The following is a 26,209-nucleotide window of genomic DNA, read 5'->3' as shown; positions in this document are numbered from 1 at the left end:
TTTAACCTTAAATACTTTCATGGTGATGTGACTAAATTAACCTTGAACAAAATGTTGAACCATGCTTTCTGTAAATGTTTTCCTGCCACTGCTTTTTTATGAGATGCTCACAGTAAGCATGTTCATGATCTTCTAATATTTTATGTAATAATATTTTACATACAAGTTGGTATTATAAAATCCCTTAATGGCTATAGCTTTCCCCTTGGTGAGAAGATCAAATTTTTGCTTATGATGGCAATTACTAGGCTCTTTTGTTCTTTTTATTGTGACAATAAATTCACATTATTTAAATTTCCTTAAGAAATTCTGAAAGTTTGAGTTAATATGGACATTTATCCATTTTCCATATTTTGGCATCAACAGCTTGTTTAAATAATTCAGGTTGGAAATGTCTCCTTTTGTGAAGGGAAAAGGAAAGGAGAAGAATAAATATTTATAAAGTTCCTACTGTGCCAGCACTGTGCATTAAGAAATGATTTACCTTATTTGATCTTTAGTACAAACCTGTTAGGCAAATACTATTATTATCTCCATTTTACAACTGAGGAAACTGAGGCAGACAGCAGTCAAATGACTTGCCTGAAATCAAACAACTAAGTTTCTGAGGCTGCATTTGAACACAGGTCTTCTTGACTGCTGACTAGCCCTTTATTCTCAATGCTGACTAGCTGCTGTTGCATGCCATATAATCTGTTCGTTTTAATTCTTTCTTCTAATTTGTAACTGATTTTGATCTTTGTTTTAACATGGCCCAGTAGCTGATTAGCATACAAGTCCTATGTTGGTAGCCAATCATTTCCTGTCTGTTCATTTTCTATGATGATACATAGATATGCCAGTCATTTGGGAGAATCAATAGTTCTGCCAGGGTTTCACTCTGGATAGTCATTGTGCTTCTATTGTCACCAGAAGAACTCAGTCTAACTTTGACTAGATAAGCCAGACTGAACTGGTTTCCCTCTCTTTAGTTTAGTTTAGGGCTGAATTTCATAGCACATAAATAAGGAATTTCATTAATCTCATATAATGTTTTTAAAAAACAAATAATACTCCCCCAAAATACCTCAATCTTTGCTCTTAAAGAGCATACTACAATGACTATTAGAGATACTGCAACAGTGGTAAGTGTGAGGAAGTCAAGGATTTTAAGGATTTCAAACCCACAAAGAAACGAAATTAGTTTTTAGGATTAGTTTCTTCGAAATATAAAGGCCAATGAGGTAAAAGACTGAAAACAACATTGAGAAATCACAAACTATGGCTATGAAACATTCTACTTAGTCTCCAAAAATGAGAAAAGCTGAAGAATTTGTTATTGATTCTACTAGTTATGTGATCTTGAGCTGTTTGTTTCCTCATCTATAAATTGAGGTGGAGAAGGAAGTGGTAAACCATTTTGCTAAGAAAATTCCCAAAAAGACACAATTGAAAATGACTGAACAACAACAACTAATAATGGGAAATCTGAAGAAAAAATATTTGCCATGGACAAGACAATACAAATACTGGAATACAGATATACCTTGTTTTATTGTGCTTCACAGATACTGTTTTTGACAGATTGTTGAACAAGTCCCTCAGCACCACTTTTCTTTCTTTTTTATTAAAGCTTTTTATTTACAAAACATATGCATGAATAATTTTCAATTTTAACCCTTGTAAAACCTTGTGTTCCAAATTTTCCCCTCCTCCTCACCCCCTCCCCTAAATGGCAAGTAATCCAATATATGCTAAACATGTTAAAATGTGTTAAATCCAATATATGTAAACATATTTATAGCACCACTTTTCTAACAGCATGTGTTCACAATATGTCTGTGTCATATTTTGGAAATTCAATATTTTTAACTTTTTCATTATTTTTATATTCATTAGGATGAACTATGATCTTTGGTATTACCATTGTTATTATTTTGGGGTACAGCAAACATATTATGTGTGTTCTGACTGCTTTACCCACCAGTAGTTCCTGATTTCTCCCTCTCCTCAGGTCTCTCTATTCCCTGAGATAACAATATTGAAATCAGGTCAATTAATAACCCTACAATGGCCTCTAAGTGTGAAGTTAAAAAAAAAAAATCAATCAATGGAGCAATGTGCTGTCTTATTTTAAGAAATTATCAAAGCCCACCAAAGCCTTCAGCAACCTCCAGCAACCAGCATCAACCCTGACACAAGGCCTTTCAAAACAAAAACATTATGACTCATTGAAGCCTCAGGTAATTAGTATTTTTAGCAATAAAATATTTTTTAATTTAAGTATGTACATCATTTTTCTAGATGTGATGCAATTGCACAGGGGTAGAGTTAAGATGGTGTAGAGCAGACAGAACTTTGCTTGAGTTTTCCCTGACTTCCCTCAGAATCAACGCTAGATCAAGCCTCTGAACAGATTTTGGAGTAACAGAACTCACAAACATTCAGAACAGAACAATTTTCCAGCTTAAGATATCTTGGAAGGACTTCAGGAAAGGTCTATCTTATTGGGCAGGAGGGAACACAGCCCAGAGCACGGAGGCCTGATATGGGCAGGCTGGGCTCAGGGAATCTAGCAGGAGGCTCTTAGCCAAAATACAGCCGTGTTAGTTATTCTGTCCTGGTTAAAGAAGGCTAGTGGATCAGCAGACCACCTGGGAGACTTCCAATCCAATTACAAAAAACAAATTTTGAGCCTCCAAACTCCAGCATAATAAGTGGAGTTTGGCCAGACCTACCAATGCAGTGGGAAAGCCTGCAATACCCCCAGTCCCATCCTCAGCCTAACACAGACAGTGAAGAGGACTCTGCCCCCCTGGAAAAGGGATTGAGACAAATTTCCCCTGAGCCCTAGGAGCAGAGTCAACTTAAAAAATGAACAAAAAAGGAAAAAGAGATCTGACCATAGAAAACTACTATGGAGACAGGGAAGATCAGAACACAAACCCAGAAGAGGAAAACAATGGCTAAATGCCTTCAGGTGAGATCTCAAAGAGGAATATGAACTGGTCTCTAGCTCAAAAGGCTCTCTTGGAAGAGTTCAAAAAGGATCTTAAAAGAGAAATAGAAGAAAAATGGAAAAAGAAATGAATGCTATATAGAAGTGTGAAAGGTTGCATGAAAGAGCTTAGATTAGCTTAGAAAAGGAAACAGAAATTGACTGAAGAAAACAATTTCTTTAACAATAAATTTGGCAAAATGGAAAAAAAATATACTGAAAAAAACAACTTCTTAAAGAATAAATTTGGCAAAATAGAAAAAGGAAACAACTCCTTAAAAAATAGAATTGGTGAAGTGGAAAAAGAGAACAACTCCTTAAAAAATAATATTGGTGAAATGGGGAAAAAAATCCACTGAACAAAATAACTCCTTCAAAAGTACAATTGGTTTAATGCAAAAGGTGGTAAAAAAAAAAAAAAAAAAAACTAATTGAAGAAAATAATTCACTAAAAATTAGAATTGGACAAATGGAAGTGCATGACTCAATGAGACATCAAGAGTCAGTCAAAACCAAAAAATGAAAAAATAGAAGAAAATGTAAAATATCTCATTGGACATGATACAGTTAATTGCACACTTAATAGACTATAATAGATTATAATAATAGACTATAATAATATTTGTATTGAGAATCTAAAAATGAGTGTGACTCACTTCATTGAGATTTCCACTTTATTGTGGTAATCTGAAACTGACTCCACAATATCTCTGATATATGTCCATACTAAAGATTTGAAAAAGATAACTTTTACAGATGAAATTCACTTTTCCATTCAAGATTATACCAAAACCTTTGGGAGAAGTACTCCTATAAAATCAGATTATAAAAGCAATCCCTTCCCTGTTCCCCACCCCCCCATATTTGGGGGAATTTTTTCTATTTCCAGCGGCTAGAAGCCCCAATGAGGGAAGGATGACCTCCAAGGAAAAGACTGATATATGAAGATGCAAACTTGTAATAATAGAAATACCCAAATAGAGATGTAATACTGCAAAGATTAACTCTTGAAACTGAGAAATGTAAAAAATTTTAAGAGATAAAGGACAGAATGCTTTAACGATTTAGGTACTCTTTTGTTTTAATTTAAATTAACTTTAATTTGTTAACTAACAAAATTGATTTTCCTTTCTCATCTTCATTCCTCCACCATTAAAAAAAAAAAAGAAAAAGAGTATTTATAAAACAAATAGACATAGTCCCACATAACAAATTCTCACATTGACCATGTACCAAACAAAAAGTTTCATTCTAAACCCTGAGTCTATCACCTCTTTGTAGGATTGTAGGTTGCCTTATCATTATTCCTTTGTAATGAAAAAGTTATATGTTTCTCTTATTTTCTTGGTCTGCATCTCAAAGATTTAATCTAGCATTAGTTTTCCTAACAAGAATATTTGGAAATCTTCTATTAAAGGATTATTTCCCTATGTAGGATTATGTATGAACAATTTAAAATTTTTGTCTTTTTTATCATCATTAATTTAACATTTTCTTACACAAAGAAGAGAAACATTTTACAAACATTTCTCCACATAAAGAAGTGGGTTTAAATTTCTAGTTCCTATAGTTGATAGTTTTTTTGAGAAAATGTCCTTGATTTACTCTAGCTCTCTTACTATCCAAAAGAGACCAGAATGACTTGGGAATCAGAATCAGTTGAGTAAGAGATAAAGCAAAGCATGAGTGCATCAGAAGTTCCTTGTAATATTGGCACACTAAATTCAGAACTCCCCCATTACACCAGATAACCATCTCAGTTTGATTCATGTCAACTCTCAGTTCTGAAAAACAACTCAGTCCAGGAATGCCCTGAAAGATCATTGTGCAACTACCCCACCCCACCCTTGAGCTGTGATTTTTGTCTTGATAACCTGATCAGACCACTATGCAATTACTCAACCTCCACTGTGAATTTTGCCTTTATAACTCCTGTTGCCTTTGCCCACCCTGACTTTAAATTGGTGTTCCCAAGTATATATATATATGTCTGTCTTCTTAGAAGAAATAAGCCCATGGATACAATCCAGTTGACATTGTATAATTAAATTTAAAACTGTACTTAAAACACTTCCCTGACTATATCCCTTCTGAACTTTCTGCTGATCTTTTTTTTTTTTTTAAAGATAAATTGACTTACTTTTCTTTCCCCTCTCCCTTTTTTAAAAATATTATGTCATCATTCCATTTCTTTCCTCTCCACTTATATTCTCTCTTATAAGAAACAATTATAATATCCTCACATTGGCCATGTCTAAAATGACAGTCTTATATTTGATTTTTATTCTATTACCTTTGCTTAAGAAGGAAAAAGTATGATTAAATCATGTTTTCTAGAGACAAGATGGGTCATTAATTTGATCAGAGTTCTTAAGTCTTTCACAATTACTTTCCTTTACAATGTAATATTCATATAAATTGTTCTCCTGGTTCTGTGGCAGTCTGTTAAAACAATCATTTGTTAAAGGCTTATTATGTACTATAATGACAGTGTCTAGCAAAGGACATACAAAGAAAGGCAAAAACACAGTTCTTGCCCTTAAGGAATTCACATTCTAATGGAAGGGGACAGAAATAATATGCAAACAATTATGTATGTACAAGATATATACAGTGTAAATGGAAGATAATCTCAGAGAAAAAGCACTAAAAATCAGGGCTTTGTGCAGAAGGCCTAGAATTTGATCTAAGTTCTAAAGAAAGCCAATAAAACTTGGAATCAAGAGAGAAGAGGCAGAGCAATCCAGTGTATCCTCAGAATTATGTTACTGGACATTTTTCTTATTATTAGTGATTTAAAGCATTTTTAAAGCATGATCTTTGATAAGTTAGAGAATTTCTTTTATTCTTATGTATTATATTTCATAAATTGTGTGTTTGTGCGTATGTGTGTGTGTGTGTATGCTACAGGGCCACAAGTTTATTAGTGAAATTTGCCACAAAGATTTGTTCCTTGTTAACTTTCTCTTTTCATTTTAACTCCTTAATATCATTCACAAAAATCTTTTCCATTTTACATAACAAATATTGTCCATTTTATTGTCAATGATTTTCTTTTTCTTTTTTTTTTTTTTGAAAATTTAATTTTATTTAATAATAACTTTGTATTGACAGAATCCATGCCAGGATAATTTTTACACAGCATTATCCCTTGCAATCACTTATGTTTCGTTTTTTCCCCTCCCTCCCTCCCCCCCCCCCCAAGATGGCAAGCAGTCCTATATATGTTAAATATGTTGCAGTATATCCTAGATACAATACATATTTGCAGAACCGAACAGTTCTCCCGCTGCACAGGGAGAATTGGATTCAGAAGGTAAAAATAACTCAGGAAGAAAATCAAAAATCAAATAGTTCACATTCATTTCCCAGTGTTCCTTCTTTGGGTGTAGCTGTTTCTGTCCATCATTTATCCAATGAAACTCAGTTAAGTCTCTTTGTCAGAGAAATCCACTTCCATCAGAATACATCCTCATACAATATCGTTGTCGAAGTGTATAATGATCTCCTGGTTCTGCTCATCTCACTTAGCATCAGTCCATGTAGGTCTCTCCAAGCCTCTTTGTATTCATCCTGCTGGTCATTCCTTACAGAGCAATAATATTCCATAACATTCATATACCACAATTTGCCCAGCCATTCTCCAATTGATGGGCATCCATTCATTTTCCAGTTTCTAGCCACTACAAACAGGGCTGCTACAAACATTTTGGCACATACAGGTCCCTTTCCCTTTTTTAGTATCTCTTTGGGGTATAAGCCCAATAGAAACACTGCTGGATCAAAGGGTATGCACAGTTTGATAACTTTTTGGGCATAATTCCAGATTGCTCTCCAGAATGGCTGGATTCATTCACAACTCCACCAACAATGCATCAGTGTCCCCGTTTTCCCGCATCCCCTCCAACATTCATCATTATTTTCTCCTGTCATCTTAGCCAATCTGACAGGTGTGTAGTGATATCTTAGAGTTGTCTTAATTTGCATTTCTCTGATCAATAGTGATTTGGAACACTCTTTCATGTGAGTGGTAATAGTTTCAATTTCTTCATCTGAAAATTGTCTGTTCATATCCTTTGACCATTTATCAATTGGAGAATGGCTTAGTTTCTTATAAATTAGGGTCAGTTCTCTATATATTTTGGAAATGAGGCCTTTATCAGAACCTTTAATTGTAAAGATGTTTTCCCAGTTTGTTGCTTCCCTACTAATCTTGTTTGCATTCGTTCTGTTTGTACAAAGGCTTTTTAATTTGATATAATCAAAATTTTCTATTTTGTGATCAGTAATGGTCTCTAGTTCATCTTTGGTCACAAATTTCTTTCTCCTCCACAAGTCTGAGAGATAAACTATCCTATGTTCCTCTAATTTATTTATAATCTCGTTCTTTATGCCTAGGTCATGGACCCATTTTGATCTTATCTTGGTATGTGGTGTTAAGTGTGGGTCCTTGCCTAATTTCTGCCATACTAATTTCCAGTTATCCCAGCAGTTTTTATCAAATAATGAAATCTTATCCCAAAATTTAGAATCTTTAGGTTTGTCAAACACTAGATTGCTATAGTTGACTATTCTGTCTTGTGAACCTAACCTTTTCCACTGATCAACTAATCTATTTCTAAGCCAATACCAAATGGTTTTGGTGACTGCTGCTTTATAATATAATTTTAGATCAGGTACAGCTAGACCACCTTCATTTGATTTTTTTTTCATTAATTCCCTTGAGATTCTCGACTTTTTATTGTTCCATATGAATTTTGTTGTTATTTTTTCTAAATCATTAAAATATTTTCTTGGAAGTCTGATTGGTGTAGCACTAAATAAATAGATTAGTTTAGGGAGTATTGCCATCTTTATTATATTCGCTCGGCCTATCCAAGAGCACTTAATATTTTTCCAATTATTTAAGTCTGACTTTATTTGTGTAAAAACTTTTTTGTAATTTTGCTCATATAATTCCTGACTTTCCTTTGGTAGGTAGATTCCCAAATATTTTATGCTATCAACAGTTATTTTGAATGGAATTTCTCTTTGTATCTCTTGCTCTTGGATTTTGTTAGTGGTGTATAAGAATGCTGAGGATTTATGGGGATTTATTTTGTATCCTGCTACTTTGCTAAAATTATGAATTATTTCTAATAGCTTTTTAGTAGAATCTCTGGGGTTTTCGAGGTATACCATCATATCATCTGCAAAGAGTGATAGTTTGGTTTCCTCATTGCCTACTCTAATTCCTTTAATCTCTTTCTCGACTCTTATTGCAGAGGCTAGTGTTTCTAATACAATATTGAATAATGATGGTGATAGTGGGCAACCTTGTTTCACTCCAGATCTTACTGGGAAAGGTTCCAGTTTTTCCCCATTGCATATGATGCTTACTGAAGGTTTAAAATATATGCCCCTAACTATTTTAAGGAAAAGTCCTTTTATTCCTATGCTCTCAAGTGTTTTTATTAGGAATGGCTGTTGGATTTTATCAAATGCTTTTTCTGCATCTATTGAGATGATCATATGGTTTTTGTTTGGTTGGTTGTTGATATAGTCAATTATGTTAATAGTTTTCCTAATATTGAACCAGCCCTGCATTCCTGGTATAAATCCTACTTGGTCATAGTGTATTATCCTGGGGATGATTTTCTGTAATCTTTTTGCTAATATTTTATTTAAGATTTTAGCATCAATATTCATTAGGGAGATTGGTCTATAATTTTCTTTCTCTGTTTTCAGCCTACCTGGTTTAGGTATCAGTACCATATCTGTGTCATAAAAGGAGTTTGGTAGGACTCCTTCAATCCCTACTTCTTCAAATAGTTTATTTAGCATTGGAGTTAATTGATCTTTGAATGTTTGATAGAATTCAGATGTAAATCCATCTGGTCCTGGGGTTTTTTTCTTAGGGAGTTGATTGATAGTTTGTTCTATTTCTTTTTCTGAGATAGGAGTGTTTAGGATATTTACTTCTTCCTCTGTTAGTTTAGGTAAGTTATATTTTTGGAGGTATTCTTCTATTTCATTTAAGTTGTCGAATTTATTGGCATAAAGTTGGGCAAAGTAACTCCTAATTATTGCTCTAATTTCCTCTTCGTTAGTGGTGAGTTCTCCCTTTTCATTTTTAAGACTAACAATTTGATTTTCCTCTTTCCTTTTTTTAATCAGATTTACTAAGGGTTTGTCTATTTTGTTGGTTTTTTCATAGAACCAACTCTTAGTTTTATTAATTAATTCAATAGTTTTTTTACTTTCAATTTTATTGATCTCTCCTTTTATTTTCTGAATTTCAAGTTTAGTGTTTGATTGGGGGTTTTTAATTTGTTCCTTTTCTAGCATTTTTAGTTGCAAGCCCAATTCATTGACCTTCTCTTTCTCTATTTTATACAAATAGGCCTCTAGAGATATGAGATTTCCCCTTATTACCGATTTGGCTGCATCCCATACATTTTGGTATGATGTCTCATTATTATCGTTTTCTTGGATGAAGTTATTAATTATGTCTATAATTTGCTGTTTCACCCAATCATTCTTTAGTATGAGATTATTTAGTTTCCAATTATTTTTTGGTCTACTTTCCCCTGGCTTTTTATTGAATGTAATTTTCAATGCATCGTGGTCTGAAAAGGATGCATTCACTATTTCTGCCTTACTGCATTTGAGTTTGAGGTTTTTATGTCCTAATATATGGTCAATTTTTGTATAAGTTCCATGAACTGCTGAAAAGAAGGTGTACTCCTTTCTGTCCCCATTACATTTTCTCCAGAGATCTATCATATCTAATTTTTCTAGTATTCTATTTATCTCTTTGACTTTCTTTCTTATTTATTTTGTGGTTTGATTTATCTAATTCTGAGAGTGCAAGGTTGAGATCTCCCACTATTATAGTTTTACTGTCTATTTCTTCTTGCAGCTCTCTTAATTTCTCTTTTAAGAATTTATATGCTACACTACTTGGTGCATATATGTTTAATATAGATACTTCATTATTCATTCTACCCTTTAGCAAGATATAGTGCCCTTCCTTATCTCTTTTGATTAGATCAATTTTTGCTTTAGCTTGATCTGAGATCAGGATGGCTACCCCTGCTTTTTTGGCTTCACCTGAAGCATAGTAGGTTTTGCTCCAACCTTTTACCTTTAACCTCATGTATCACCCCGCTTCAGGTGTGTTTCCTGTAAACAACATATTGTAGGATTCTGGCTTTTGATCCATTCTGCTAACCGCTTCCTCTTTATAGAGGAGTTTACCCCGTTCACATTTATGGTTAAAATGACCAATTCTGTATTACTTGCCATCTTGTTAACCCCGGTTTATGCTTTTCTCCCTTCTTACCCCCTTCCCCCCCTTCCCAGTATTAAGCTTGTGAGCACCACTTGCTTCTCACAGCCCTCCCTTTTTTAGTATCCCTCCCCCCGCCTTAGAGTTCCCCCCCCAACTTACCCCTTTCCCTCCCAGTTACCGTATTCCCTTCCACTTAGCTTATTCCTTCCCTTTTCACTTTTCCCTTCTCACTTTTCAATGAGGTGGGAGAAGTTTCACCATAGATTGAATATGTCTAAAATTCTTCTCTTAATGCCAATTCTGAAAGCAGTAAAATACTCACTATATTCATCCCTCTCCATTCTTTCTCTCAGATATACTAGGTTTTCTTTGCCTCTTCATGAATTGTAGTACCCCCACTTTCCCTTTTTTCTGGTACAATGTCCTTTCCACATCTAGTTTCTAGAACAAGGTATACATGTTTTCTTTATACATCTTTATAGCCGAAATATAGATCCCAAGATTAATCTTTACCTTTTTAGATTTCTCTTGAGTTCTGTGCTTGTAGATCAAATTTTTTGTTAAGTTCTGGCTTTTTCATCAGAAATAGATGAAATTCGCTTATTTCGTTGAATGTCCATCTTCTTCCCTGGAAAAAGATGCTCAATCTCACTGGGTAAGTTATTTTTGGTTGCATACCAAGTTCCTTAGCCTTTCGGAATATCATATTCCAGGCCCTTCGATCCTTTAATGTGGATGCTGCCAGATCCTGGGTGATCCTTATTGTGGCTCCTTGATACTTGAATTGGGTTTTTCTAGCCGCTTGCAGTATTTTTTCCTTCGCCTGAGGGTTCTGGCATTTGGCCACTATATTCCTTGGTGTTTTGATTTTAGGATCCCTTTCAGTAGGGGATCGATGAATTCTTTCAATGTCTATTTTACCCTCTGTTTCTATGACTTCTGGGCAGTTCTCTTTGATAATTTCCTGGAAAATAGTGTCCAGGCTCTTTTTTTCACCATACTTTTCTGGAAGTCCGATGATTCTCAGGTTGTCTCTCCTGGATCTGTTTTCCAGGTCTGTTGTCTTCCCCAGAAGGTATTTCACATTCTTTTCCATTGTTTGATTTTTTTGGATTTGCTTGACTGATTCTTCTTGTCTCCTCGAGTCATTCAATTCCAATTGTTCGACCCTAATTTTCAGTGAGGTATTTTCTTCACTCACTTTTTTAAGATCTTTTTCTAATTGTCCAATTGAGTTCTTTTGTTCTTTGGAATTTTTTTCCATTTCGCCAATTTTGTTTTCCAGTTCACCAATCCTATTTTTCAAGGATTTGGTTTCTTTATCCACTCTCTCTTTAACTGACTTCTCCAGGCTCTTTTGCCAAGCCTCCCTCTCCTTTTGCAAAGCCTCCTTCTCCTTTTGCCAAGCCTCCTTCCCCTTTTGCAAAGCCTCCCTCTCCTTTTCCCATTTTTCTTCTAGCTCTCTTGTGAGAGCCTTTTTAATTTCCTCCATGAGATTCATCTGTGCTGAGGAACATATGATCTCCTCCTTTGGGGATTCACCTGGGGACTGTTTGTTTTTAGTCTCCTCAGGATTTGGAGTCTGCTCTTTATCTGTATAAAAGCTGTCAAGGGTTAAATTCTTTTTCAGTTTCTTGCTCATTCTGTCTAATAATCAAAGACAAACTGTCAAAGAAACAGAAGAAAAAAAACCCTTGAATGGAGGCTGCTTTCTTTGGGGGAGGGGCAGGGTATTCGTGAGGCACGGGTCCTACTGTGCTATGGCGCCTGCGCGCTGAGATCCGAGCGCTCTGAGATCCGAGCGGGCTGAGACACTGTGGGGGAGGGGTGGCCAGGTCCCGAGAGACTCCAGCTGTTTGGGGTTGTATTCTTCACTCCCGGTGTTTTTAGCTTCTCTGCTGGGTTGCTGACTTGCTGCCGGAGCAAAGTATCTAATCCTGTAGCAAAGCTCTCCCCGCAGAGACGGCTGCGATCACGCCCCACCCCCTCTCCGCTCTGCTCGGCTCTGAGCTGCTATCTGTGCTCTCGCTGCAGCTGCTGCCCGCAGACTGCTTCCGATTTAATAACCGTCCCCGCCCTCGCGCAAAAACAGACCTTTCTTGACGAGTCTCAAGGATGGTTTCTCTTGGTAAGTAATTGTATGTTTTTTTTCAGTCGAGCATTAATTCAGAGGCATGAAATGAAATGGATAGTGAGAGAAAAGCGCGGAGGTTACACAGCAGTGTATTTCCTCTCCGCCATCTTGGCCGGAAGTTGTCAATGATTTTCTATATCTCTTATCTGATAAAGAGCTTTTTCCCAATCCATAGTTATGAGAGATGCCTCTTTCCTTCCAATTTTTTTTTTTTTTAAGATGTGACCTTTTATGTCTTGGTCATGTATTCATTTGGAGCTTAAGATAATATGAGATAAGCTTCAAATGTATACTTTTAGGGCTAAACTTTCTGCTTCCATTTGTCACAACAATGTTAGTGGAATTATAAGTGCCTATCTCAATAATTAAGTCCTTGGTTTACTGATTACTAGTCTACTATGTTGGATTGCTTTTCAGGCTTGGGAACTTAATTTGTTCCATTAGTCAACTTTTCTATTTTTTTTTTTTTTAACCAGTTTTGATGATTGCTCCTTTGTATTAAAGTTTGAAATCTGGCACTGCTAATCTCCATTCCTACTTCTTTTCATTTTTCTCCCTTAAGATTCTTGTCTTTTTGTTTCTCCAGATGAATTTTCTATTATTTTGTAGAATTCTATAGGGCAATTGTGTGGGACTGGTGCTAGTTCCCTTTCCCAAATTAATTTATAGAGACTCTTGTACTCTTCAAGTACAAAGTGAAAGCATTTATTTAATCCCTGCAGGGAGAGGCCCAGATACACCTGAGAGCCATCCCAACTCCCGCCATGTGCTCGAACCTGGCCAGCTTCTGGCTTGTCCAAGATTTAAAAAGCAGAAGGCCCGAGCCTTTTCATTGGATAGACTAAAAGGACCTTGACCAATGTTGTCTGCTTCCTGAGAGTCTCATCACTTCCTGTGGGTCACTCCACTTTGTGAAGGTCTGTCTTTAGAGACTACTGACTCCCTGCCACCCAGGGTTTAAGGCTGGGTATGGGGATCATGTGATTTAGTCTCAATTACTGAGAAAACCACCCAATCAGTCCCATTTACAATCCTTTGATCACTTGATTGTTGTAGCAACCAACCTATACATTAATTTTGGAAGGCCTTTTTTTTATTTATTCATAAAAATATTGGTATGACCCTATGATCAATAATTAATCCCTTTTAAATTATTTAGATATATGTTTATGTCTGAAAAAAAGTATTCTGTAGTTGTATTTAGTTGGGCTCCAGGATATTTTATACATTTTCTAGTCATTTTCGATGGAATTTTTCTTTTCATTTTTTCCTGCTGGGTTTTACGGACTGATTGAATCAAAAAGTTGATTTGTTTGGGGGGCAGGGGGTGTGATTTTATATCTGACTACTTTACTGAAATTATTGTTTCTGTTTTTTAAGCTGACTCTCTAAAGATTTGTAGCTACATGGTAGTAGATAAAACACAGGTTAGAATCAGGAAGACTCATTCTCATAAATTCAAATCTGACCTCAGATACTTTCTAGCTAATCTAGAGATTCCTCATTTGGAGAAGGAAATGGCAAATCACTCTAGTATCTTTGCCAAGAAAACCCCAAATGGGGTCATGAACAGTTGGGTACAACTGGAATTATTCAAAGACAACAACTAAGCACTTACAGTGATATCAAAATCAGTTAGAAACAGACTCTTGCATACTGCATATTGATTTAGAAGAGGACAAGTGAGAATTATTTATATATTATAATATATTATATTTATTTGTTAAACATGTCCCAATTACATTTAATTTTGGCAGCTCTGGGAATTTTGCAGTTCTTTGGAGAATGTCTTCCTGTTTCACACCTCTGCTGGTCTTAATCATCGAGAGTATCTATAAGAAAGTAATATTTTTTCCTCTCTTTTTTGTATTCTTATTCCTTCAATTTTTTTCCTTGTTGTATTGTTCTTCCTAGTATTTCTAGAACTGTATAAAATGGTAGTAGCAATGAATTAAAAAGTATCCCTTAAATGCTTATTATATGCATGCAAAGCATTGTGATAAGCTTTGGGGATAAAAACTATAGATTAAGACAACCTTGCTTTCAGTGAATTCACATTCTTTTAAATACATTTTTTTTTCTTAAACAATTGGGATTAAATAACTTGCCCAGGGTCAAATAACTAGTCTGTGGCTGAGGCTGGATTTGAACTCCTGAGTCATTCCACATTCTAATGAAGGGGACATCTGTGAGTCAGAAAGAAAATCTCTATGACAGAGGCAAAATAGATGAGAATAGCTCTTCCTTAATTATAATAACCATTGGTAAAGCTAAATCCATTTCTGATTTTGGACCATATGACAGTGCCAAGGTCTTTGTTGGCAGAAATTTCTGAGTCTTTAACAGCTTAGTGCTTGACACAATATACAATCCATAAATTCTTGTTGATTAAATGATTAAAAATCAACAAGCCCCCTTTGCTTCAATGAACTGTTCTGGTTAATAAAACAGTTGATTGCCACAACAAATTTGTTGAATAATTGAAATCCAATGCTCCTTATATAATATCAAAGCTCTTGGCCTAAATGTATTTTTCAGCCTCTTTTCCCTAATCCAACCCATTGTAATCTGGAGATCTTTTGGTAGAGTTGGGGAGGGAATATTCAGCAGTGAAGGAATACCTTGGGTCATATTGCACTGCATTATGAGAAGAGAGAGAAGAAGAGAAAAAGCGACAGAGAGAGGGGGAGAGAATAAAAGAGGGAAGGGCGGGGAGAGAGAGAGAAAGAAAGAGAGAGAGAGAGAGAGAGAGAGAGAGAGAGAGAGAGAGAGAGAGAGAGAGAGAGAGAGAGAGAGAGAGTGTTTCTAGCTGTCTCCAGGGTTGACTAGGCTTTACTGCACAGTCATTTGTAGGATGTGATAAAGGTTTCCCTGTGGCAGATGAAATAATCGCTGTGGCAGGCAGTTCAGTCAGGGCAGGCTCGAAAAGTGAAAAACATTATTTCATGGTCTGTCATTTTGATTTAAGTATGCTAAAGTTGGTCATAATTCTCCACTGTGTTTGTTTTTTTGCCTTTAAAAAAAAAAGAAAGGATGGAGAGCAGTAGCTCCTGTCAGATCTGCTGAGTTTCCCAGCCTGTAACTTCAGTTTGGACTCCAGCTCACTGCTTTCTGCTGTACAAGGAAATCCTCCTGTCAGGTGGCACAAATGGAATTCTAAACATTTTCCCCTCCTCACCTGTCCTTGCTTCTCTCCCAGGTCAGCCCAGGCAAAAGTTTGAGATCTGAAGCCTAGAGATGACTGAGAATTAGAAAGCCCATCAGGTGAATCTCTTGAGCTCTTTATTATTGAATTTGGGTGCTTCTGGTATCTTCTGATATCAAACTATGGCTTTTCTTTTCCCAAACAGATATATGGAGGAGCCTACATTATTGGTTTATGTGAGCACATGTGGATGTTGGGATTCCTACCATGAAGAGTATAGAGGAAAGTTGGGGAAGTAGTCTGGGGATCAAATTAGAGGCAAAGGTAGCAAGAGTCTTCAGTTACATTGCGTTAATCCAAAAAGGTGGAAAGGATCCGAGACATAGACCTTTCTGGGTCTTAGACTGTCAAGTCCTGAAATAACTCAAACCCACGGGTTAAGGAAAAAAGCACCTTTAATTGAGATTAACAGGACAGCAAAATTAGTACCTGCAGGATGTCCCACGAAGGAAAGCACAGTGGATTTCCCAACTCCAAGATCTAGGCAAAAGGTTCTCATACTTTTAGGAGAAGATGGGAAGGGGGGGGGCAGCTAAATGGTTAAAGCACAGGCCTTGGAGTATGGAGGACTGAGTTCAAATTTGACATTAGACACTTAACACTTAACACTAATTAGCTTTATGACCCTGGGCAAATCAATCTGGTGACCTTTGGCCATCTGGGCAAGGAAATCCTCTTCCTTTTGGTTACTTTGCCCTTGATGCCATGAATCCCAATAAAAGGGGGACAAGGACACTAGATACTGAGATCCAGCTAGAAGCAGGCTTCCCCACAAGACCAAATTCCTGTGTGGGGGAACCCAGGATGTGATTCAGCTCAACCTAATCCCAAACTAAATATTCTAAGAGTAAGAATATAAAGATATTACTGAAATTCTGACATTACAACGTTCATTTAAGGGAGTGGCAAGTAATATTTGGGGTTTGTTTTTGGTGAGGCAATCACGTGTCAAATATCTGAGTTTAGGTTTAAATTCAGGTTTTTTGACTCTAGAGCTGGTGCTCTAATCACTGTACCACCTAGCTGCCTCCAAATAACATTTGTTATTAACAGTTTTCTGTCATTATGTTAATAATTTTCTATTAGGGTATACCCAAATTTCATGGTAGTTTCTTGGAAAGTTGAATCCTCTTCATCTCTAACATAACTTGCTGTAGATCAACTGAGTTAGACTTTATGCTCACATTTCTTCTCACTATTCATCCTGGTCATCTTCTTATAATTTGCCCTCCAGACCACTGGATCTCCTAACAATCCTTTCAACTTTGGAATCACCTATGACCATGTACCAAAACACAAACACAATTGTCCCATTGTTCCTTCTTGATTCTAGATGCCTGCCCCTTTTTCTTTTCTTTTTTTTCTCAATAATATTTTATTTTTCCAAATACACATATAATTTACAACATTCATTTCTATAAGATTTTGTGTTCCACATTTTTCTTCCTTCCTCCTTGACCTTCTCCCTCCCCAAGACAATAAGAAATCTGATATAAGTTATATAGATACCATCCTTTTAAACATATTTCCATATTTGTCATGTTGTGCAAGAAAAATCAGATCAAAAGGGGAAAAAAACATGAGAAAGAAAAAACAAACAAAAAAGTGAACATATTATGTTTTGATCTATATTCAATCTCTAGTTTTCTCTGGATAAAGATGGCATTCTCCATTACTGCATTGTCCAGTCCCCTCTTCATATTCCATATATCCACCATAGTCATCTTCTTGACATCTGCCTTGTCATTGTATGTTTATTTCTTCCCTTTTCTGCCTCTTCACTTGTAAATCAAATTAACATTACCATATTTCTGTGACGAGCATACCAACTGATTCCTCTATGACTCTGTTCACCATTCCAAATTATCTCTAATTCAAACCACTTTTCCTGATCATTATTCTCTTATTTGTGCTGTTGGCAATGACTTTGAGATATAGCTGGAAAATAATATCTGAAAAATGGTCTGAAAAGACCAAGTCTAATTAACTCTATTAATAGCTCCATTTTGTTAAATAAAATTAAAGGGCTAAATCATGAAATAAAGTATGGAGTAGTGTACATGTTGTATCTCCTTAGTAAAAAATAAAGTCTTTGAAAACAAGAAGGATTTGTTTTTGCCTTTGAGTCTTAAGAATTTATGCTTAATAAAAATTGATTTAGTTGAATATATCTGGAAAAGGAATCTCATATAGGGATCATTTTAAAAAAGAGTGAAATTAGTAAGTTCCATTTATTTAAGAAAAAAAGCAACTGATCATTCTCAAAAAGGACTTTGAACAGTTTGGGTGGGGTTGGGTGAGGGGAAAAAAATCTAGGATGCAAAAAGTTATTTCTGAGAAATGAATGCTGTTTGGCAGGATAAGGAAAGGAAACAGACATGTGCCAAGTCATCACACTTCCTGGATAGCTGTTGGGTTCCATTTTACTACATAATAGATGGGGAAATGTTAGTGAGGGTGTGGATAATACAATATTGGAGGCTTTCTCATGGAGCCAGGATCTTTATCCACAGGGAAGAAAAGAGAATAAGTAATTGTGGATAGGCCTCAGGAAAATGAACACAGACTGAATTTGGTCCCCTGAGTTGAAGGAATAAAAGGGGAAAAAAAAGAATGTGTCCCTCGAGAAAGGAAGCAACAGACCAACCAAAAGCGCGAGCCATAGAGCATCCAATTCAGAACATATGGATAGTACCCTAGGGAGGCAAAGGGGAGATTACACTGAGCTACTAATAATGATTGTCCAAAAAACAAAAAATGAAACAGCTTGAAGTTCTGTATCTAACTAGCAGTTAGTCTAACAAGTCGTGTAGCTTCTCTATCCAGAATAATAACCATACTGAAACGAGAGGACAAAATGAAAATCTGGGGCTGATATATGTACATTCTGCAGACTACACTATTTTTAAGATTGTAGGGAAAAAAGAACTATTTAGCAGACTGAAAATTCTTTCTGTGTGCCATTCCCCCAAAATTGTAAAAACATTTTGCAGAGTCTCTTCCTTCATTGAAGAAAGTCAGTATTTATCTAGCCCTGAAATATCCTAGGAATTCACTTTCCACCATTTGGTGACTCCTTAATGCATTGTCTGTATGTCTTAACCACCCACTTGATGATAATCTTGGTTTTGCTGCTTCCTGCCAGTATAGTTTAGAGTTCCTCTCTTTGGTTCTCAGTTCCTTCTTTTGCAAAATAAAAGGGTCAAAGCAGATAGAAGAGATCTTTATAGTCTCTTCTGTCTGCAGAACCTATCATTCCTTTTGAATGATGCTTTAGTCTTCTTAGTACCAGACTCATAAAAATGCTCAACTAAGTAGTGCCAATAGTTTCTAATAATTATTCTACCAATAGTTTCAGAATCCAAATATGGTCCAGTAGATTTAGAATGACTATGATTTTAAGCAGGTAACTTTCATTCAATCCTGATGAGATTTGAAAAACACAAAATCCAGAAAAACGTATAAATCTTGGACCCAATGGTGGAGGTCACTGACATAAGATAATTACTTATAGTGGTTGACAAGCCCTCAAAGGAGGGTGGAGAAAAGGGCTGGGAAAAACAAGTTCTTTGAGAGATTATTGTCCCATTTTGTGTTTTATCTTCAGCTAGGTGACATATTGGATAGAACTCTGGGCCTGGAATCACTACACCTGAGTTCACATGCAACTTCAGATGCTTACTAGCTGGGTGATCCTGAGCAAATCATTCTCTGTGACTTAGTAGCATCTCCTTCTTAGGGCTGTTGTAAGGACAAAGTGGAATAACATTTTAAAAGCATGTTGCAAACCTGAAAATGGCTATAAAAAAGCTTGTATAATCATTAGTAGTATTTTATATACACTTCTAATCACTGGTTTCCAGTGCTCTCACACTTATGATTTCTCAGGACTTCATGCTTTGGTATTTATTTCAGGTCTAATCTCACTAGACAGCAACTCATGTTCTAGACCTTTTCTGCCTTTCCATCAAGAACATACCTTTCTTAGGTTTCACTTCTTCATGGGCCCCAGTCTCTTTTAAAATAATAATTTTTCAGTTGTGTGTCCAATTCTTCATGACCCCACTAGGGGTTTTCTTGGCAAAGACACTGGAGTGATTTCCAGTTCTTTCTGCAGCTTATTTTACAACTGAGGCAAACAGGGTTAAGTTATTTGCCTCAGGTAAGTGTCTGAGGTCAGATTTGAACTCAGGAAGATTACATTTTCCTGACTCCAGACCTGGCACTCTATCCACTGAGTTGCCCTCTATAACAGTAATAATAGTTCACATTTATTTAGGGCTATAAGATTTGGAAAGCATATTATTATACACACTGCCTCATTTGATCTTGAGATTGACCCTGGGAGGTAGTAGGTACTATTAACCCTATTAAAAATGAGGGAATTGAGATTCAGAGGCTAGTATCTGAGGCGAAACTAGAACTTAGTACTTTGTTATTGTCTAGTCCAATGCTCTATCTGTTGCTACTTCTCACTGCCTCATTTATTTAACAAGGATAGTTGTTGCTAAGTAACCTGCTAAACTAATCTCTATTAAATAGTGATGGTTATATAATAGCTTGTAATTTATTCAGTGTTTTAAGGTTTATAAAGCACAACATGCCCATGAGGTTAGCAAGGTTAATAACTTAATTGTATTAATCTAAGCAAGGATGCGATTGAAATATCATTAATGTATTTGTATCCCTAGTGCCTAACCCAGTACCTGACTTGTAGTAGGTACTTAATAAATGCTTGTCCAGGTCATTTGGGATCATTGATATCACTTGTATGTTTTTTGAAATAGTTTCAAAATTCAAATATGGTCCGGCGGATAGAATGGCTATGACCTTAAGCAAATAACTTTTTTTTTAATTTTTAATAACATTTTACTTTTCTAAATACATGTAAAGATTTTGTGTTCCAAATTTCTCCTTCTCTCCCTTTTCTCTCCTTAAGACAGCAATCAGTCTAATACAGGTTAAACATGTGGAATCTTTTAAAACATATTTCCATATTTTCCTGTTGTGCAAGAAAAATCAGACCAAAAGGGAAAAAATATCACAAGAAGAAAACAAAAAAAAAAAAAGATGAAAATACTATGCTTTAAACCACATTTATTCTTCATAGTTCTCTCTCTGGATGTGGATGGTAATTTCCATCCCAAGTCTGTTGGAATAAGCAAGTAATTTTCATTCAATCTATAATCCCTTTGTACCTGTTGACTTATTCACAAAATAGGCAATGTTACCTGAGAGATCAGAAATGTGACTTGCCTGTGGTCTTAAATTAAATGTCAGAGATGGGCTATGAACCCAGTTCTCCAACCCAGTTGGAGTCCTGACTCCAAATCTAGCACTCTACTCACTATTTCAGGCTGGGATAAATGGATTGATTTCCTAGCTACCTCAAAGGAAAGTTTAAATAATCAAGTAGTGTGTGAAGCATTTTGAGAAAAAAGCTAACCGTATTGGAAGTACTAAGAGTGTTTTGTGGGAGACAAGAGATTTGAGCTGTGTGATTATGAATAAATCATTTCAAACTCTCTTAATTTTAGTTTCTTCATCAAGTGGGAAGAATATTTGCACTATCTACCAGAGTTGTTGCACAGAAAATGGTTTGTACACCATAAATCTCTCTATTGATATAAGCTGTTGTTATTATGAGGAAAATAACAGATGGTAGTATATTTTATTCTGTCTTCTCTTCTTTTTACCCCCTTCTCATTCCCTACCTGCCAACTTTCAATTCTCAAAGCCTTTCATTGTCTTCTTTCTTTTCTAAAGCTCTATCAAGTATAATTTAGGCATCAATTTTAGGAGCTAGATGAACTCTAATTTCTATGATTTTGTGGCCTGAAAGATAAAACAAATGGATGATACTTTGATCCCTTTAGAGAAATCTCTTCCAATGACCAGGGGAAGGCTTTCAATAGTTTCAGCTCTTAAAAAAATGCTATGATTTCAAGTAGAAATTAAGTTGGTGTTGTGCATGTGAGATGTGACTGCAAAGCAGTGAACTTGATTTCACAAGTCTCAAGTGAAAAACCTTAATTTTATAGTCACATCCTTAGAGAATTTTCATGGTAGCTTCCTTTCATGTGCAATGTTTCTGCCTAAAATAAATACTTTGACCAAAACAGAGTTTTGCCAAATGTGATTTCTGAAACAATATTTAAGCTGTTTTCTATTACTCCATTCCATTGACAGGGCCATTTCATATTAGTCCTACACATAAAAGTAGTTTGGAAAATGATGGGAGGAAAACAAAACTTAAGATACTCTCCCACCCTTTAACTTAAAGGATAAAATGGTCTTTTAAATTTATAAATTTATTATTTATATTTAATATATTTATATATTTAATATTACTAATATTTTAAAGTGGGATTCTTGATTCCTAGTTAATTTCTACAAAGACTTAGAGGATTGCCCGGGAACCTTGAATATTAAGGAACTTTTCCTTGGTTAGAACTAGAGTATATTAGAATTACCATCTACATATTCCTGACTCCAAGGCTGGATCTCTTTATATGGTATATTGGTAAGTTACCTGCTTAAAGTCATAGCCATTCTATCCATTGGACCATATTTGGATTCTGAAACTATTTCAAGAAACATATATGTGATGTCAGTGATCCCAAATGGCCCCAGAGAGCCTTTCACAAAACCAGACATTTCCACCATTCAAGGTAACTCTCTTGCATTGAGGCATCACCTTTTGAATCAATCATCAAGCATTTATTAAGTAATTACAGTCAGGTACTGGACTAGGTACCAGGGCTACAAATACATTGTTGATATGCCAATAGAAAACTTACTTAGATTATTACAATTAAGTCACTAACCCTACTAACTTCACAGACATGTTGTACTTTAGAAACCTTAGAACAATGAATATTTAAATAATGATGGCTAGCTGGATCTCTATCCACTAGGTGATACTGCCTGTATTCTGAAAAACAAACTCTGAAATTAGAAAGAAACAGCAATGAATAGAGGGATCTCAACCCAATGGATAGATGCTCAGTCTTGGACTCAAGATGTGGGTTACATTTCTGTCTCTGAGGCAAGTCACTTAACATTTTAGTGCCCAGGCAACATTCTAAGGCTTTCTAAGACTGTTAGTTGCTGGGTGAATCTCAGATCTGCAAGTAAGAGAAAATTTCTAATGGAGTTCCTTTTATCCACAAAATCACAGGGACCTCCTACCCAACCCCATTCCCTTTTCTTTCCTCCCTCCAGTGAATGAAGAGTAATTTGTTTACCAATTACATCTAAATGTCATAATATTTGCTCATAAACTCATATTTGAATTAAACAACCAATGTACTTTTTGGTTAATTTCATTATTTTCCATAATCCATCCACTTAAAAAAAAGAAATGTGATGTGGGAAACAGAAATGTTGGCAACTCTGGTGAAAAGCTTAAAAAACTCCATATTGCCATCTTGTGGATGCAGAGGCTCAGACTGCTGAGGGAGATGTCAGTATTGGAGGGAAGAAGCAATTTCTCCATGTACATCATCATATAGTTTAGGGGAAGGGAGAGGAAAGCATGATTAAGAAATAATTCTTCCCCTGGCTGATTACTAATAGGTGGGATCAAGGACCCTCTGCACTGGAGAGAAAACCTTTTTTTTTTTTTTTATGGTTTTGCAAGAAGACACCAGCGATGCTAGACTAAGCTGTGGTTAGGGATGTTGGTCAGCATATTCAGGATATTCAGTCATTATGACATAGCCCTTTTTAGAGATAGTAGTAGTAGTGAGGGGGGTGGGGGTGGGAACGATGCCTGTTTTCACTAGCACACTATAAAATGTTTCGTGCTATTTGTTTGTTTTTCCCCCATCCTTGATTTTAATTCCTGGTCCCCTCCTCTCCTTGGCAGTCACCCTTGCTGTATTTTGCTTCTGGCTCAGGAGGTGGGCATGTGTCCCATTCACTTGAAAGAAAGCCATCCATGGTTTAAAAAACAAAACAAAACAAAACAGTATTCTACCCCTCCTGAAAAGGGTGGAAAGGCAGTCTTTCTAATTTGGACTAGACCTCTGATGATGAGGATGGAAGCTCTCCTTCAATTCTTTGTAAGAAGCCCTGTCTGCCTGTTTCAGGGACTGCATAGTTATACCTCCTCCCTCCTCCCTGCAGTCTCCTTTCATTTTCTTGTTTTTTTTTTTCCTCCTCTCTCCTCTGCCTGGGGATTCTTACTACTCCTCTAGAGATGGAATACTGAGCAAAACCCCTGGATCTTTGCAGACCTTAAAAACAAGTCAGGTCTGGGGGCCAACTCATCTCTGGGGAGTTAAAAGAATATGGCTCAGGAAGACATAAGGCAGAGAGCAACCTGGGACTCTCTCTGGAGCTTGCTGGAGAAGATCCCTAAGGCCTCATACTAGCAGCCAGCTACATGGTATGAATGGGGGGAAGGGCTCACTTGTCTCAAGATACTTCCCTAACTTTAAAAATTTCCACCCAAATTTATTCCTTTGATTTAGGTTAGCAGTTCTCAAAATATGATCCAAGGATACCTGGGAGTCCTTGAGATCCTTTCATGGGATCAAAACTATTTTATTTTAATAATAATACATTTTAATTTCTAATATGATAGATATTGAGAGATATAATCCAAATGAGCAAAAGCTCTTTTTGGAAGAGGGATCCTCAACTTTTAGGAATATAGAGGGAACCTGAAGCTACAAAGTTTGAGGACTATTGATTTGGAATATATGTTAAAGCAGAGTTTCTTAAACTTTTTCCATTCATGATCCCTTTTCACTTGAGAAATTTTTATATGGCCCTGGGTATATAGGTATATAAAATAGGTATACAAGTCAAACTTTTCCTAATGATTAATCATAATTTCATGACCCCCCAGATTCAGTTACAAGACTCTTTTTGGGATCTTGAACCACAGTTTAAGAAGCTAGATATTAAAGGACCACATTTGTATATATAGACACAGACAAATCTGAGTATATAAATGTAGATGTAGATCTATATGCAGATTTATATGTAGATCTATCAATATCTACCTAGACATACCCATGTATGTCTATATATGTGTGAATATCTATTTATACACAAGCTCTCTCTCTCTCTCTCTCTCTCTCTCTCTCTCTCTCTCTCTGTCTGTCTCTCTCTCTGTAGGTCTCTCTGTCTGTCTGTCTTGAGTGGCAGCTAAGGAATTACCAGTAATTAAGATGAATTAATTTTTCAACTGATCCAGGTAGTTTCCTAAGGCAGAGCTTCTTAAGCTTTTTGCCAAGTAACCCCTTATTGTCTGAGAAATTTTTATGTGACCTTGGGTATAAAGGTATGTAAAATAGGTATACAAATCAGATATTTGTTAATAATTTCATAATCTCCACATTCAGTCACAAGACTCCACATGAGGTTGCAACCCAAAGATTAAAAAGCTGAGCCCTAGGAAGTGGAACAGAACAGGTCAGTTTTGATGAGGAGAAAGGCTCTAATCCTGTGTCTGCAAGCCTTTCACCCAAGATCATTGGCATGAGTTAAAGCAGCATCCAGAGCTGTATCCAGAAATTCTGGTGCCCAACAAAGCAGTATAAGAAATTTATCTTCATAAAAAACTTGAAATTCATGATGCAAAAATAAAACCAATTTGGCTGCTAATTTCACAGGTAGAGGAAATTGCTGAATGAGGAAGCTCCCTCACTGTACTTCTGCACCTTCTCTGACTTGCCCAGAAAAACATGGTCAGGATGAGTCAATGGCAGAATTTGAGTGGAAGTTTTCCCATCTCTCATGAGAGCAATGTTCAAGGCCTCTGCACCATTGGGATGTTGTTCCTGACTCCTCCCATTCAACGGAATTTATTTTAATTAGCTCTTGTATTTCTTTCACCAAAAAATAATTAAAGCAAATTTAGTTAAATGGAAAGGGAAGAGAAGAGTGTATAGAACTCTGAATGTTAGTCATTCATGGAAGTTGTAAATCTTGAAATTTGGGGGATGGTGAGATGAATGGCAATGGACAAATAGAGACCTTGGGACACTTGAGTATACTACTAGAGAAGTGAAAAATTATGATTAAATGTAAATATAACAAATTAAAAGTATAAAAAGTGCTGACTGTAAATATATCAAATTTTTAAAAATTAAATTTTTTTAATTTATATTTTTTACCCTTTTCTAAATGTTGATGTCTTGGAGAAAAGCTGTAGCTACTCCACTGTAATAGGGAGAATGTTGGAGATGGGGAGGTGTTCATATTCTTTGGGGTCATTTTATAATCTCCAATTAGTGACCTCTGCCTTAGATACAGAATGATAATGATGATGGTAATTAGCATAGATAGCACCGACTATGTGCCAAGCACTGTGCTAAGTGCTTTTTATAAATATTATCTAATTCTATCCTCACAACAATTCTGAGAGGTAAGTGCTTTTATTACCTCCAATTCATAGTTGAAGTAACTGAGGCAAACAGAGATGAAGTGATTTGCCCAATATCACACAGCTATTAAATGGGATTTGAACTTAGGACTTTCTGCTTTTAGGTAGAGCACTTAATTTATTGTACCACCTTTAAGAAGCTAATAGACCAAAAATGGTATTGTCAAGGATAGAAGCAAAGTCTTCTAAGTTAAGGGAAAAAGAGAGAGAGAGAGAGAGAG

General features: G+C 36.0%; 1 protein-coding gene across 1 annotated transcript in view; it reads right to left on the bottom strand.

Annotated features, from left to right (window-relative positions):
* DIPK2B (divergent protein kinase domain 2B) overlaps positions 1-26,209 on the bottom strand; it is a 63,280-nt gene that overhangs the window by 29,462 nt on the left and 7,609 nt on the right. The gene's annotated exons all lie outside the window — the stretch shown is intronic.

The sequence above is a fragment of the Antechinus flavipes genome, chromosome 3, assembly GCF_016432865.1.
Source record: "Antechinus flavipes isolate AdamAnt ecotype Samford, QLD, Australia chromosome 3, AdamAnt_v2, whole genome shotgun sequence".
NCBI lineage: Eukaryota > Metazoa > Chordata > Mammalia > Dasyuromorphia > Dasyuridae > Antechinus > Antechinus flavipes.
Note: the sequence above shows the minus strand (reverse complement) of the source record. Positions and strands in the feature narration are given on the sequence as shown.